General features: G+C 40.8%; 1 protein-coding gene across 2 annotated transcripts in view; it reads right to left on the bottom strand.

Annotated features, from left to right (window-relative positions):
* The window catches only part of APBA1 (amyloid beta precursor protein binding family A member 1), a 77,105-nt gene extending 64,240 nt beyond the window's left edge, over positions 1-12,865 (bottom strand). For both annotated transcript variants that reach the window (XM_039710060.1, XM_039710061.1), the window contains exon 1: positions 12,715-12,865. The gene's annotated coding sequence lies outside the window, so the exon portion shown is untranslated. The remainder of the gene's footprint in view (positions 1-12,714) is intronic.
* Between the last annotated feature and the right edge of the window lie 977 nt (positions 12,866-13,842).

Here is a 13,842-nt window from a genome sequence, read left to right as displayed (position 1 = left end):
CTCCTGAGGTGTCCATAATGCCCCCGTGTCACCTCAGCTCAGTTTCCAAGTATGCCTTTGACAGTATAAGTAACAAGCACATGGATTACACAGCAAGGAGGAACCTCCAGTTTATTCTAAATAAAATTAAATCCACAAAATTGAATACAATTTTGTGCTAATGGCAGGATTAGAGCAAAGCTACAGAAATTTAAATCAGATGCCTCTGAATTGTTTTCTCCTCATTAAAAATACTGCTTCTAGATTCCTGGAGCAGGCAAAAATCACTATTTGGGACTTGACTAGTTCTGCTAGAAGCAGATCAGTGAGACCTGCCAAGTCAGAAAAATCTTGAAGACTCTTAGACATTTCTGTTTCCTACTTTTTCAAATATCTGAAGACTTGCAATTCTTGGATCCCCAGGAAGAAAATCTCATTTAGGTAAGATATAGCTAAGCTCAGAAAATATGTTGTTGATAATACCTTTCACTCCCACTAATTTCCACCTCAGAGATTTTGTATGTTGAGGCTCAAAAGCATAGCCTCAGCTGTTATCCAGGGCTTCCACAATGCCATGCTCAGCTAGCTTATTCATAGCTCAGAAAAAGGCTTTACAGAGCTTTACTACAAGCTATTCAAGAGCAAGCAGTTAGTGAAAATGTAAACAGAGGCATGCAATGTAATAACTACCATCAAAATAAACTAAGCGCTACTTTAAATTAAAAAGGTCATCTCCTACACAGAGAGGATTATCAATTCATTACTTTTCTCTTTACTCCGTCAACATTGAAACAGCAATGTCACCTCCATGGCTTTTTATTGTTGCTTTACACAGAAAGAAAACAAAGAAAAGGTATTTTTCAGGTATTTATACTATTTTTCAAATAATACACATTCTAATTAAACCCTCTGCACAAGCTTTAGTGAATCTTACCAGAAGTCATGAAAGACTGTGAAATCCCTTTATAATAAGCTCCAGGCATCATGTAAAAGTTGTTTAATTACATGTTCTGTATTTATCGAAAAGACAAAACTAACATTATTAGTACACTGGATGAAGTCACACACTCTGCTGTTGAGCTGCCCAACTATTTCACCACTCTCTCAATGACTTCTGATCCAGGTTATATATGCAGCAACAACATCAGCAACTTATTATCCAACTTAGACCCAAACCCAGAGGCTGAGAGCTCCTGGCAGAATTTCTGGTGTGCCTTCAACTGCCCCAGCAGAAGCAGAGCAGTCACAAACCACAGCTGGCAGGCAGGTCACCAGGACAGCAGGTAACTTCTCTGTTTCACTGAACAGGCTTCCCACCAGAAATCAGAGCTGCAGCAGTTCTTTTGGGGCACCCCACCAGAGACAGCAACCCACGTGGACACATAGTTATGGGGACCACACAACTTCCTGCATGCTACTTCACTGCTATTCCAATTTCAAAGATCTAAAAAGGGCTGTCAAATAAATGGACTTCATACAGATTTCAAAAGCAGGAAGAAGACCTTAAAAATATAAAACTAATCAGTAGTAACTGCTGTATACATGTTGTTAAAGGTGCTTTATTGAAAATTGTAGCTTTTCAGCTCTGACTCAAAACCCTCTTTATGGGAAAAGCTAAGGGAAGAAGAAACAAAATGTACAACCTCTTAGACTGCTCAATACTTGCAAGCAAAATACATCCAAGGAACTGACTAATTCAGCAACATGCCATACAGTGACTTCTTCAATTCTGAGTAGCACTGAACCCACAACACCAGATTCATACAACTGCAGTCACACCACGTGCAATCAAAACTTCAGCACTTATGCAATGGCAAAGCCTTGAAGCCTGATTATTGCTTTTTGGTACACATGCAACAGGCAGCTCTGTATGCTTTGTATGCTGAAGGTGTTACAGTGATGAGTAACACAGAAAATGAAAGTCAGGATGATTACAGCAATAGTCTACAGAAATCATGTTAGTAATTCTTGTACTACTAACAAGCATTTCCACTATGTTAGATTTTAAGAGCTTAGGAATAAAGATTTTGAGAGAAGCGACAATAAGTATCCTCAGGGTTACAGTGGCATTGCTTGAACCTCCTATGGGGAAGAAAGAAGAAATGTTCTGAAATAGCTCAAGGCATATTGCAACCAAAATATCTACTTCATCTTTTCATAAAAACATTTGCATACAAACACACACCACCTTCTTTCGATAGGTAGCTGAGGCAGTCAACGATACTTCAGCTAGAAATTACACTCTCCCTGGAAAGAAAATCTAACAATCAGGAGATAAAAGAGTTTTTGTTAAACTATATTAATTCCCAAATCCCATAAAGAATTTTCCAAAACTATTCCCTAGCAGTGTTTTGTTAATTCATCACTACTAATAGAGTTTCTCACAACATTTACAATTATTTTTCCCAACACTTTTAACTCTGAAATATCCCTCTCTGTTTTACCACTTTCAAAAAAATTAACAAACCCTCTTCCCATGTCGGCCGTTATTTCATTGAGGGAGTTTGCCCAGTTTTTACAATTTTTGTCTAAACTCTTTGTTACCCAGCATTTGATTGCACGCCCTCTGCTTCTCACTGTGAATCCATCTGGTCCTTACACATAAAAGCTGATTTTTCTACAGGTTCTACTTCTCCTGTATTTTTTAAAGCAGGAAAGGCAAGTGGCACAAATTGTGGTAGTAATGTGTGAAATTATATCAAAGATAGATCCATTTCTACAGGGGACCCTTGCTAAAAACATTCCAATCAGCTGCAGGGGAATATAAAAAAATCGCTACAAAGCATAACCATACGCAATTACACAATCACCTCATCTTCCTTTGTAAGACCAAACAGATAAGATACATTCCCAAACTGTACTGTATATTACTCAAACTTGAAATATCACCCTAAAAAAGTTTACAAGTGAAAAAGTCATGGAATGCTGCTACAAGGACAAAACTAAAGATCAAAATAATTTATCACATCATCAAATTGTTGTTCTCATGGAAAAAAAACATCAGAACACTACATCTAGTGACAAACAAAAGAAAAGAAAAATTGCTTATATCAGTTTCAAGGATAAATTCATCCTGGATTGTAAAAAGCAAAACTATGTGAAAATCTCTCTGAAAGAGATTGTTCAAGCTGAGGATTGCTCCCTACAGTATTGTTGAAGCTCTTGTGCCACTGAGTATTCACTTCTTGAAAATGTATCTTTTCTCACTCTCTGGGAGATTATTTCATAGTCTGGTAGACACCAGTGTAGAGATGATTTTTTCCAATGCTTAGCTCTTTCTCTGTCTCATATCATTCACAGTTAAATCCTCCTCACCACACATACCTTAAATTCAGACTGTTTCTACCAGGGTTTTTTACGGTTACAAGGTAAGATTATTCCTCTTTATTAACAAAAAGGAGATAACATTTTGTTCCTCTAAAATTATTACACATCATTCCTACCCTGTGAACATCTTTGTGTTATTTGTACAGGACAAGCAACCTAAGCTGTAAAATGCACAAAACTTAGGCAGAGTTCAAAAGTTTTTAAGTGCATTTAAAGCAAAGAGCTTCAATAGCAAGACACGCTTCAACACTAGAAACTTCCTATCAAGATTTTCATTACTCTTAAATCAGTTCTTGTACTCCCTGTTCTCTCTCTTCAACAGGTAAAAAAATTTTCAGAGTGAAACCTTTTCCTCACAAGAGACATTAAAAACCTTGAACTTTTGTCATGCCACAAATGTAAATAATTGAAAGAAAAAAAAAAAACCAACAAACTTTTAAAATTTAGAAACAAAATGCCATTTTCACAGGGTAGACTAACTACCCAATTTCTGCCTAAAATTACTGTAGTTCTTTCTTTGACAGGGTAAGGTTTACCAGGTAAAATGGAGAAAGAATCCAGGTATGCATTTGTTCCTAATAAATTGAAAAAACCAGCCAAACCCTCACCTCAAACCAGCCAAACCCTCACCTCAAACCAGCCAAACCCTCATCTCAAAGCAGTGCAGAATCACAGCAGCAACAACAGCATAACTTCATTTGCACATCAGACACCACAGAAGTGCCACGCACTTGATATGCAGACAAGAACAAGAAAAATTGTCCATGCCAGGCACAATGAGGTCTTCTGTTCCTCTAATTCACTAAGCACCTTAATCAGTAAGGCAGAAGAAAACCAAACACCATCTTATTCATGTACAGAGAGATAGCATCCCAACAATATATTTAGTATTAATCAAAAGAGGTAAATGTAAAACTGGAAAAATTTCTTATTTTGACCATAAATACACAAGGCCACAGAAAAAGGAAAGATTTTCCCTGAGCCTGATATATCAGAGCTATGCATAATGGTCACCACCCACTACCAAGTCTTTAGAATTACATAACCAAGATTTATTTAGATGCTCTAGGCCAGTGGCTCCCAACTGCTGACTGCCAAGCTGTTTCTATGTCCAGAATGGTCAAGCATCTGTCAATTTTCAAGCTCTAACATACTGCCACTAACCCTGTCTATGACTGTCCAATAATTTTCAATAGATAAAGGTGATGATTTTTTTCTGAAAAATATGTTTTAGATTAAATGCAATTCTCTCCCCAAACGTCCAACACAGGTTCACCATATCCTTTGCAAAGGCTTTTTTTCTAACCTTGATCCCTTGCATTTAAAAAAATCCATCCAGATATTACATCATTGTTTTTTCTTGGGAAATACACCACATGTACTGTGAAGTCATTAACAGGGCTACATTTAGAGCCAGAAGAATTAAGCTCCTCAGGACAAAGAAAAACAAATAGAAAACATTACAACATTACTTACAAACCAGATACAGACGGGAGAGAAGAGAAAAAGAAGAATTACTAAATCTCCACCACAAACAATTCAGAGGCACGCAAAATACAAAGTACCTACAGCAAAACTATACATGCAAACAAAACACACCAGATGCAAAATACTGTGTATCATGAGATTATGTTCCACTTGTCACAAGTGCCATGGAAATGGAGCTGAATGGTGACAATGCTATGTCTTAGAAAGAGCAATTCAATTTTTACACTCTACACTTAGGAACAGGAAAAATGCAATTACAACTAGCATAGAAGAAGGTTTCCTCTGAGGTACCTGGGTCTGACACTGAAGAATCTGTGATCATAAAGATAATACTGGAAACAAAAAAGGAAGGCATTGCTACCACCCTGAGTCCCCAGGTTAAAATTTCCAACAATACCACTGCCATCTCATAAAATGTGTATCAAAACTGGTGTAGTTTCACTCCATGCCTGTTTCTGACACTTAAATGCCTCCTCACAACTGAAAGTGTCAAAAATCTCATCAGTTCCCAGTGTCAGTGCTCACTTGGTAGGCTATAACCATCAGCAAGAGCAGACTTGGGAGCCACTACAACAGAATTCAGAAACTACTGCCTTTGGGGAAAGCCTATCACAGCTGATGAGCAACAAAACAAAAGCCTAGACTTCTAATGCTTTAGTCTCTCCTCAGCAGAAAATAGTTTCCAGATTTACACCCCTGAAACTTAATATGTTGGTCTGTATATCTTTTCTTCAGGGAAGACTGCAGCCAGAAGATTTCTCGTCGGATAATGAAAGCATGTCAGAGATCTTTTGGGAGAATCCTTCCTCTTCATTAAAAGAGGTTAATATTTCATTAATGTTGTTTTAAAATAGCTGTGGTCATTGGTTCTTCAAGTGCTTTCAAAAGATTAATTTAACAAACAAGTGTGCAAGAAAAAACAGATTTTAGAAACTATAGCAGTCTGAATATGTAATTCAGGCACAAGAGCAGGTGCTTTTTACATTGTATGCTAAGTCCTTGTTACATATTTGGCATTGCCTTGGTTACAGCAAGTAACAACACACCAACAGGCTGTGTCATCAAAACACACCAGATGGATGCTCTACTTACACTAATCTCTTCCTTTCCCTACTCCTCTCCTCCAGATAGGATGTAACTTTTAAGAGCAGGGACAGGCATCAACATGGAAAACCTATGTTGATAATCACTTCCCTGCCAAAGTGTAATCACTGTACCAAAAACTTTAGTCAAAAATAATGCTAAAATTTGGACTTGACCATGAAAGCCACAATGCCTGCAAGGCTTCAGGAACTTTGACCAGGTGAACATGAACTACACACAATTGAAAGTCTCAGTCAAGTCTCATTTTTTTTCCTAAGTAATCTGCTTCTGTTGCCCATCTCAAGCTCCCTGGACACTGCCAGAAAAGGTGACTGATATTTACTGCACTTTCAACATCCCAATTTGTCTTCCTAGAGAGGGAAAAAAAAAAAAAACAAAAAAAAAAAAAAAAAAAAAAAAAAAAAAAAAAAAAAAAACACAAAAAAAAAAACCCAACAACCGCACCACCCACCTAAACTCCTCTGTTTCCCACATTTTCCCCACTATGAACTCACATATCCTACTGACTGATGACCAAGCAGACCAGACAAAAGAACAGGGCAAGGCCTCTTCCTCATCAGATGGCATCAGTGAAAAACAGGTCGGTTTTCCATGAGGGTGCAGAACAGACTGCTACCTCACAATGAGCAACTTCTCTCTGCAAGCACAGCCCTCCTTCCTAAAACCCATCAGTATCAGAGGCTGTTCAAACTAAATGCAAATAATTATAAGCAACTTCACAGCACAATACCTCATATTTCAAAGACGTGATGGCTTTGTACTGGCAACAGTGTCCTCCCACCTGAGCATGAATGGCCACAGATGGCAGATGAAGACCAGTGAAACCTCCCCAAAGGGGTGAGTTTTATCAGGTCACTGAATTGGCTAATACAGCAAATACACCTGTATTGCAGGGCTTTCCTAAGGGGAATGGCAGTGGTAAGAAGTACTTAAAAACCAGCACCCAACAGGAGGATATCACCAATACCCTCACACAGCACTTGCCCTTCACCCCAACACTCCCACTGCCCCAAATGCCAGCAGCAAAGTAAGCAACTTTCTGCAGGGCAGCTTGTTTGGCAGAGGATGAGGAGGGCAGGCTGGAGGAAGGTCTCTGTCCAGCAGTCATATCCCATGCCACCAGGACTCCAGCAAAACCTGCTGCATGAGCTACTGGACACCCATGAGAGGCACAGCGCTCCATCTGCAGAGCTTCCTGCCCTGATTAAGCCAAGAGGTACAAACATGGCATGTGCAGCCCTTGCCTCAGTCACTTGATTTGAGCAGAGCTTAGATCAGATGGCATCCAGGGATCCTTTCCAATTCAAATTACTCTGTGATCATAAAAAAGCTGGTGTGAGAAAGCTGTTAAGGAAAGAGAAGGGAAAAAACCTCAGCTCCATACACACAACATACAGAAACATATCGATCTCCTCTTCCAACAGTGGAGGCACTGCCCACCCTCCTAACATTTACCTGGGACTGAAACATACAAAAAACCTACTGGTTTTGCCTGGTTTTTGGATTTGAAGTGATATTTAAAGCACTCTGTTGATGTTAGCCTGGCAAAAACCTGGAGCAAGAGCTTTTGCCCTATGCTTATTCACCTGACTTTGGTAAGAGCTTTTTTACTCTCATCTCTTCTTTTAAAAATGTTTTTCCCAATTTAATTTTATTTACTTTGAAGAGTTACATTTGAAACTTCCAAAGCACCAAGAGTTCAAACATGATCAAAGTCCCATCAGAACAGACACTACACAAATACATGATAACACTAAGACTGTTGGTATGAACTGCAACTTGCATATCAGAATAAACAAATAAAATTTTAAAAATCCACAAATAAAACTTAAGCATATATTAGGAAAACCAAGTCACAATCATGTATGTTTAAAGTCTTCCATTATGTTCTTTTTTCTTCCTCCTTCTGTTTTAAAAAAACCTTCCTTTTACCCAGACCATAAGTTCTCATCCACCCAAGGTTTGAGAAAGCATATTTATTTTAAAAAAAAACTCAAATCAGAATGAATACCACAAGAAGAATGATCAGAAAGCTTATGTCTTATCAGAAAGTCTTATGTACAGAAAATTCTTGCAGAGAAATAAAAATATTTAATCAAATCAATATAATCCACCAAACCAATAAATACTAGATATTGAACGAACATCTTAACCACATACATACAGAAAGACATTTCTCACCCCTGACATGCATCCCCAAAATGGAAAAAATAAACCAAAAGTGAGTCAGTGTAGGGTAGTCACTCAAATGACCTCTGCCAAAATGGGCAAGTTTTGTAGTCTTTGTGGTTCTGCTGTTTTTCTGATCTGTGTTCAATTTCTATTTCAATTGTTTCAATTGAAACACTTTCAATTGTTTGAAAACTAAATTCAGCAGCATGTTTCTGATATACAAAAATGGTTCAGAAGAGTTTAACTAGTTGAAAAAACAAACTACCAGTAAAAGGATTCAGCCTAAATTCCAGATGTGTTGCTCGGTTGTGACAAACTCACAGACTTTTAATGAAGTCTCTCATTCCCTACAATTACATTCTTCTCAGATGGGTGACAAGGTGGTCATCTTCTTAAGGAAAGCAGCATTTATGGAAGTGCTCATGAGAAAGAAAAGATGCAATAATTCTTAATTGCTGGCTTGGGAACAAGATCTGATGGATGAAACAGCCAAGAACAGGCTGGAAAACACAAAGGGAAGGTATATGGCTAAAAAAAATAATACTTAAACATTCTGAATTTTTGGTTTTAATTGGAGAACATCAAAGGACATCTCCTTCTTTTGCTAAGCAATAGGAAAAATACATGCTCCCAGTGTGGTTTACCTCATACAGACTGGTTTTTTGTTTAAAATACTTCTAATACATTTATTTCAGCTTCCTCAATGATGTTCAAAACCCCAAGGCTTATCCACAGACAGCTACTTACACAGGCTCATGGGTGATAGAAACATCTCCCAGTACATATTTTTAATTAGACAGCAATCACCACAGGAGACACGACAGACCAGGTGAGAGGCCACCTGCCTAGCAGCATCTCCGTAGAAACAGAACTCCCTAGAAACAGAACTGCATTTTCATTCCTCCTCTCACATCAGCATGGATGGTTTCTAGCAGAAAAGGTTTACTGTGGAAACACACAGTTCTTATGGTTCTGGAGTATCTTCAGCTAAGTCCTCTGCCATCCACAGCTGTCACGTATCCATTGTACTGCTTTTGTATTTATTTCTTCAGAATTAGGACAGACATTATCATCACGTGCCTGCATATGTGAAAGCAGCAAATAAAGATGTTCCCCTAGGCCCCTCCAGTAAAGCAACAAAGATGCAGATTTTTGGCAGAACATTGATGCATGCAGAGGAAACAGAAAATTACCACCATACTGCTCTTAGTAGCTGACTTACCAAAGCAATCATTATTGTGAAGAAAAACCAATCAATCTGTTTCTCAGAAACCTTTAACCCCTATGCAATAGGGCATATGGGTTAATAGGCAATCTATTGGAAATAAATAAGCAGAGGGCTGTTTGCTAGAACTCTCATTAAGAAGGAATCTTCACCTTCTAGGAAACCAGAAAAACACATTTAAAAATGCATTTATCAAGGCTTCACATAAGCCTATGGTAATAAGATCTTGTTCAAAGTTAAGATTTAATTAATCAAGCTGCATTGCCTATGTACAACATATATTAAACTATCTGAAGCACCTCTAATATTTTAATAACCTTTTTTTAGATCTTAAGAAATAAGGTCTGAATCTTTAAATTCATAATCTCATGTAAATCCAGAGCAGCTATGATCAACAACGGACAATTCATGTACAAAGGGAAAAAATGCTGAATTTTAAGTATCTAGGCCATGAGATACAAGTGAAAAGTTTTAGCTCTCAGCTTGATTTCTCCTGCATTTTGTCTATTTGAAGATTCTGAACTTTATAATATAATCCTTTTTTTGGCTTTTTTTAGCACGTTCATTAGTTTTGTTACTAACCCTGAATTCACATACATGTAGCAACATGGTGTTTATTTTCCCAGCCACCTTTTCTGGACTTGTGATTAGTTTTTCCTGCTTTTGCTTGCCATAAATATTATCACACATTGACACAATCTAAAGCCAAGCAACAAAACCACTGCAAATGAATGGCCACACTGGCCTGTTAAAAATACAAAACAAGCAGCTAAACAGGAGATTCCATTTTGTTTTACCCTCATGACTTTTCTGCTGGCTGTAGTGCTGATAAGCACTGCTTATAAAAAGAAATATTATCTACATTTCAAAGATGCACACCGTCCTCATATTGAAGGCTTTTTAAATTTAAGAACATAAGCATTGCATCTGACTGTGCCTTAAAATGGTATCAAAGAAGTCAGAAGCCAGCTCCTGGTCCAATTAAAATCCATTCAAATCTCATATGCAAAGAGTTCAGGATTCTCATTTGTAATCCCATTTAGATAGATGACACAAACTTTAGCCTCAAAATTAATACTCCCTTTATTCAAAGTGTTATGGATTACTTACATTACCACAAAGCAAACAAAATCTTCAGATTTATAAGATCCTCAAAATAATAAGGGCACGGTGGACTAAAAGATTCTCACCTTCATCCACAATGCCACCACATCTCATATTACAAAATCCCTTCTAAAGCATTAGCTCCTATGTTTTAAATACATGGAGGCAATTCTATTTTAACACAACAAAACAACAACAACAAAAAAAAAATTACCAGAATGCAATGCACTCCCTTCCCAACAGATATGAAATTGCAAACTTGTCATAAACAAAGGATTGAGAATTAAATTGACAACTCAAGAAAACTGTGAAAGGGATTTCATATTAAGTAACCAAACAGGGTTACACTAAAATGCTTTGGCATGTCTCCCTCTTAACACACCAAAACTATCTTTTCTATCTACCCAGATCTACCAAATCACCTTCCCAGCATTCTTACATTTTTTAGCTGAAGAGCTAATCAGTAAATACTTCTGATAGCCTTTCAATAGGCTGGAGTTCCATCTGTTAAAAGACAGCGCAGTAACCAGAAAGTTTGCTATTTTAAGGGAAGATAATGCACTAATGTAAAATAGAAGTATCATTTTAAGCTACAACTAGAAATGTCCAAAACTCAGAGCAATAAATTACATTATTCACAGTACCCAGCCAACCTTGAACCACCATTACTTTGTAGAAATCAGTTTGGCCTAAAATTGATATATCAAAATCTCAGACCACATTTTCCAAGGAAGACAAGCTGTCTTTCACTAAGGTTTACATTTCACTCATTAAACATCCAAAATACTCACCTAAGGTGCACTACAACACTAGATGTTCTGCTTTTTCAGAGTTCCTTGTGGTCACCCATTATTATTCACCTGACACTTAATTCTTCTGTACAAACACACACACATGCAGAGAATTCAACAGCAACTGTTCTCCTTCCCTCTTGAACAGCACTTCTGGGCAGCCTATCCTGCTCCTTTCTCCCACAGCATTAGAGACAAACGCAAACATGCACCTCACTTTTGATCTGGCAGCACATGGAGAATGAACATTTTCTATGTCACCACCACCTTTTGGGAAGAATTAGACATCACGTGCTTGTTCCTGATATGAGCTGCAAAGGAAGATGCAGGTGGTCCAGATTTAACAGCAATGCAGCAGAACCTGGAATACTGTGACTGGAATATTGGCAAGTTATTCGGGACCCCATGGGCCACAGCTGCAGAGCAGACACAAAACTGCAGCCACCTGGGTGTACTCTTATCAGCTGGTGTAACGTGACGCATGTCAAAGACAAGAAAAACGCTACATGGCTGATCTGCCCTACACCCACATTAGCTCACTCTTAATGTATGCAGAGTCAGGCAAACATCTCTGCCTTCTAGTTCCTCAGCAGTATGAAAACCGCCAGATCTGCAATGCACTCTCTAAACCAAACTGCAATTCCACAGCCCAAAAAATCTACAACAGGACAAAGCAAAAAGATGTAGTTTTCCATCCAAGACCCACAGCTCCATCTCTCTTAAAGAGATTTATGATGGCAGTAAAACAAGTCTTGGTAGACTGCTCCTATTGATTCTGATCCTTACAGAAAGCAGATGTAATGCATACGGCAGCACTGACCACGACTGTGATTCAGGCATTTATTGTTATCAAACTGCTTCTCCGGGAAAAAAAAAAAAAAAAAAAAAAAAAAGATTTAAAAATCAAGACGCCTTTCTGCCGTTCTTTTCCTGAAACCAGAACGTGATGGTATCAGATTTCACCTTCCCCCAGCCCAGGGGTGGAGAGCACGCTCCACAGGGAGGACGGAGAGATCCAGGCCCCTTTGGGTTCCCTGCTGCAAACCGGGACGCGGCCGCAGCCCCCGGCAGCACCTCCCGAGGCTGCCGAGTCCGTCCTGCTGCGACGGCGACCATTCGACCGCCGGATGCGAAATCCCCACATGGCCCCCTCCCCCGCCCCGTCCCCCTCCCATTTCTCCTTTCCACCACAGAAAAGGTGCGCGTGGGAAGAAAACACCTAAAAAATAAAAAACAGCAAACCAGCGCACCGGGGTATGCACGGCTCCACACAACATTATCCTACACACATCCCATCCCCACCAAAAAAAATAATGGAATTAAATAATCGGAGGGAAAGCACGCAATGCCTCGCCGCAGGCCGGGATGGAGGCGGTCATGGCCGCGTTGGCGCCGCTGCCCGCAGCCCGGGGCAGGTGCAGAGCTGCCCCGCTGGCTCGGAGATGCGCGCACGCCCACGCAGCCGGACCGAGGCCGCCGCAGGGCCGGACCCCCCTCCCGCTCCCGGCCGCGACTCCTCCGCACCTGGTGCGGATCCGCGCCGCCTCCTCAGCAGGCAGGGCGGCTCCGGCGGGGGCGGCGATGGAGCGCAGGGCGGAAAGCCCAGCAGCCGGCCGCTCCTCCCGCAGCCACCATCTTCCTCCTCCTCCTCCTCCTGCCGCCGCCAGCACCGCCCGGGCCGGCCCCTCCTGCCGCACCGCCCTCACGCGTCAGCGCGCCCGCCCGCTACCCCCCTCCCTCCCGCTCTCCCTCCCGCTGCCTCCCGGCGGGAGCCGGGCCCGACGGGCGTGGGCCGTGCCGCCCTGCCGGCGCGGCCGAGTTGGGGTCGGCGCGGCTTGGCTGCTCCCAGCGCGGCCCCGGCCGCTCCCGGGCACAGCCCGGCGCAATCCGGAGTGGCTGCCAGCGCCTGGGCAGCCCGGAGCGAGGGAGGGGCACCGACCTGTCCGTCTCACCTTCCCTAGACACGGGCCCCGCAGCCTCGGTGGCCCAGGAGGAGGGAAGGAGCTGTGAGGGTGGGTGTGCCAAGGCGCCGCATCCGCATCGCAGCTGCGAGCGGGCCCTGGCCGTACTGCTCACCTGGGGAGAGGCTGCCAAAAGCGAGGTGCTGCACAGGTAACCAGATTGTGCACGCAGCCTGCAGGGAGGCTTGCTGCTGCGCTAGAAAGGGCTTGGCAGTGCCTCTTTCCCAAAATACCTACGCCCGTGTTCACATACGCAAACAGCGTTGGACCTTAGGTTGCATCTGTAGCCCAGCTGTAAAATATCTTGTATCTTCTCCAAGCTCCTGCATCCTGTACTTAACTGCCCCAGTGATTCCACACACGCAAACAAAATCCTAAAGTCCTCAAGATAGTGTCTTGCATTTTATGGTATTTAAACAAAATAGATTTTCAGAAGAAATGCACCATTTCTTTTTCACAGCCAGATTGATACCCAACCAATTTCATTTTTAAAAAGCCAGGGGACTTTAAAAAAACCTAACAACTGATGAAAAGTTGTAGTATTAGCAACCTAAATTGCTACATTTTGACAGTATTGTTAATTTATCTCTTCAGGGAACGCGTTGTGTTAAACATCTGTGTTTAGGCAGACCCCACTGCAAACTATCATAAGTAATCTACAGATAAAGGCTCCTAACTAACTACTATGATA

The sequence above is a fragment of the Passer montanus genome, unplaced genomic scaffold (genome assembly GCF_014805655.1).
Source record: "Passer montanus isolate IOZ18808 unplaced genomic scaffold, ASM1480565v1 scaffold222, whole genome shotgun sequence".
Classification (NCBI taxonomy): domain Eukaryota; kingdom Metazoa; phylum Chordata; class Aves; order Passeriformes; family Passeridae; genus Passer; species Passer montanus.
This window is presented reverse-complemented; position numbering and strand designations above follow the sequence as displayed.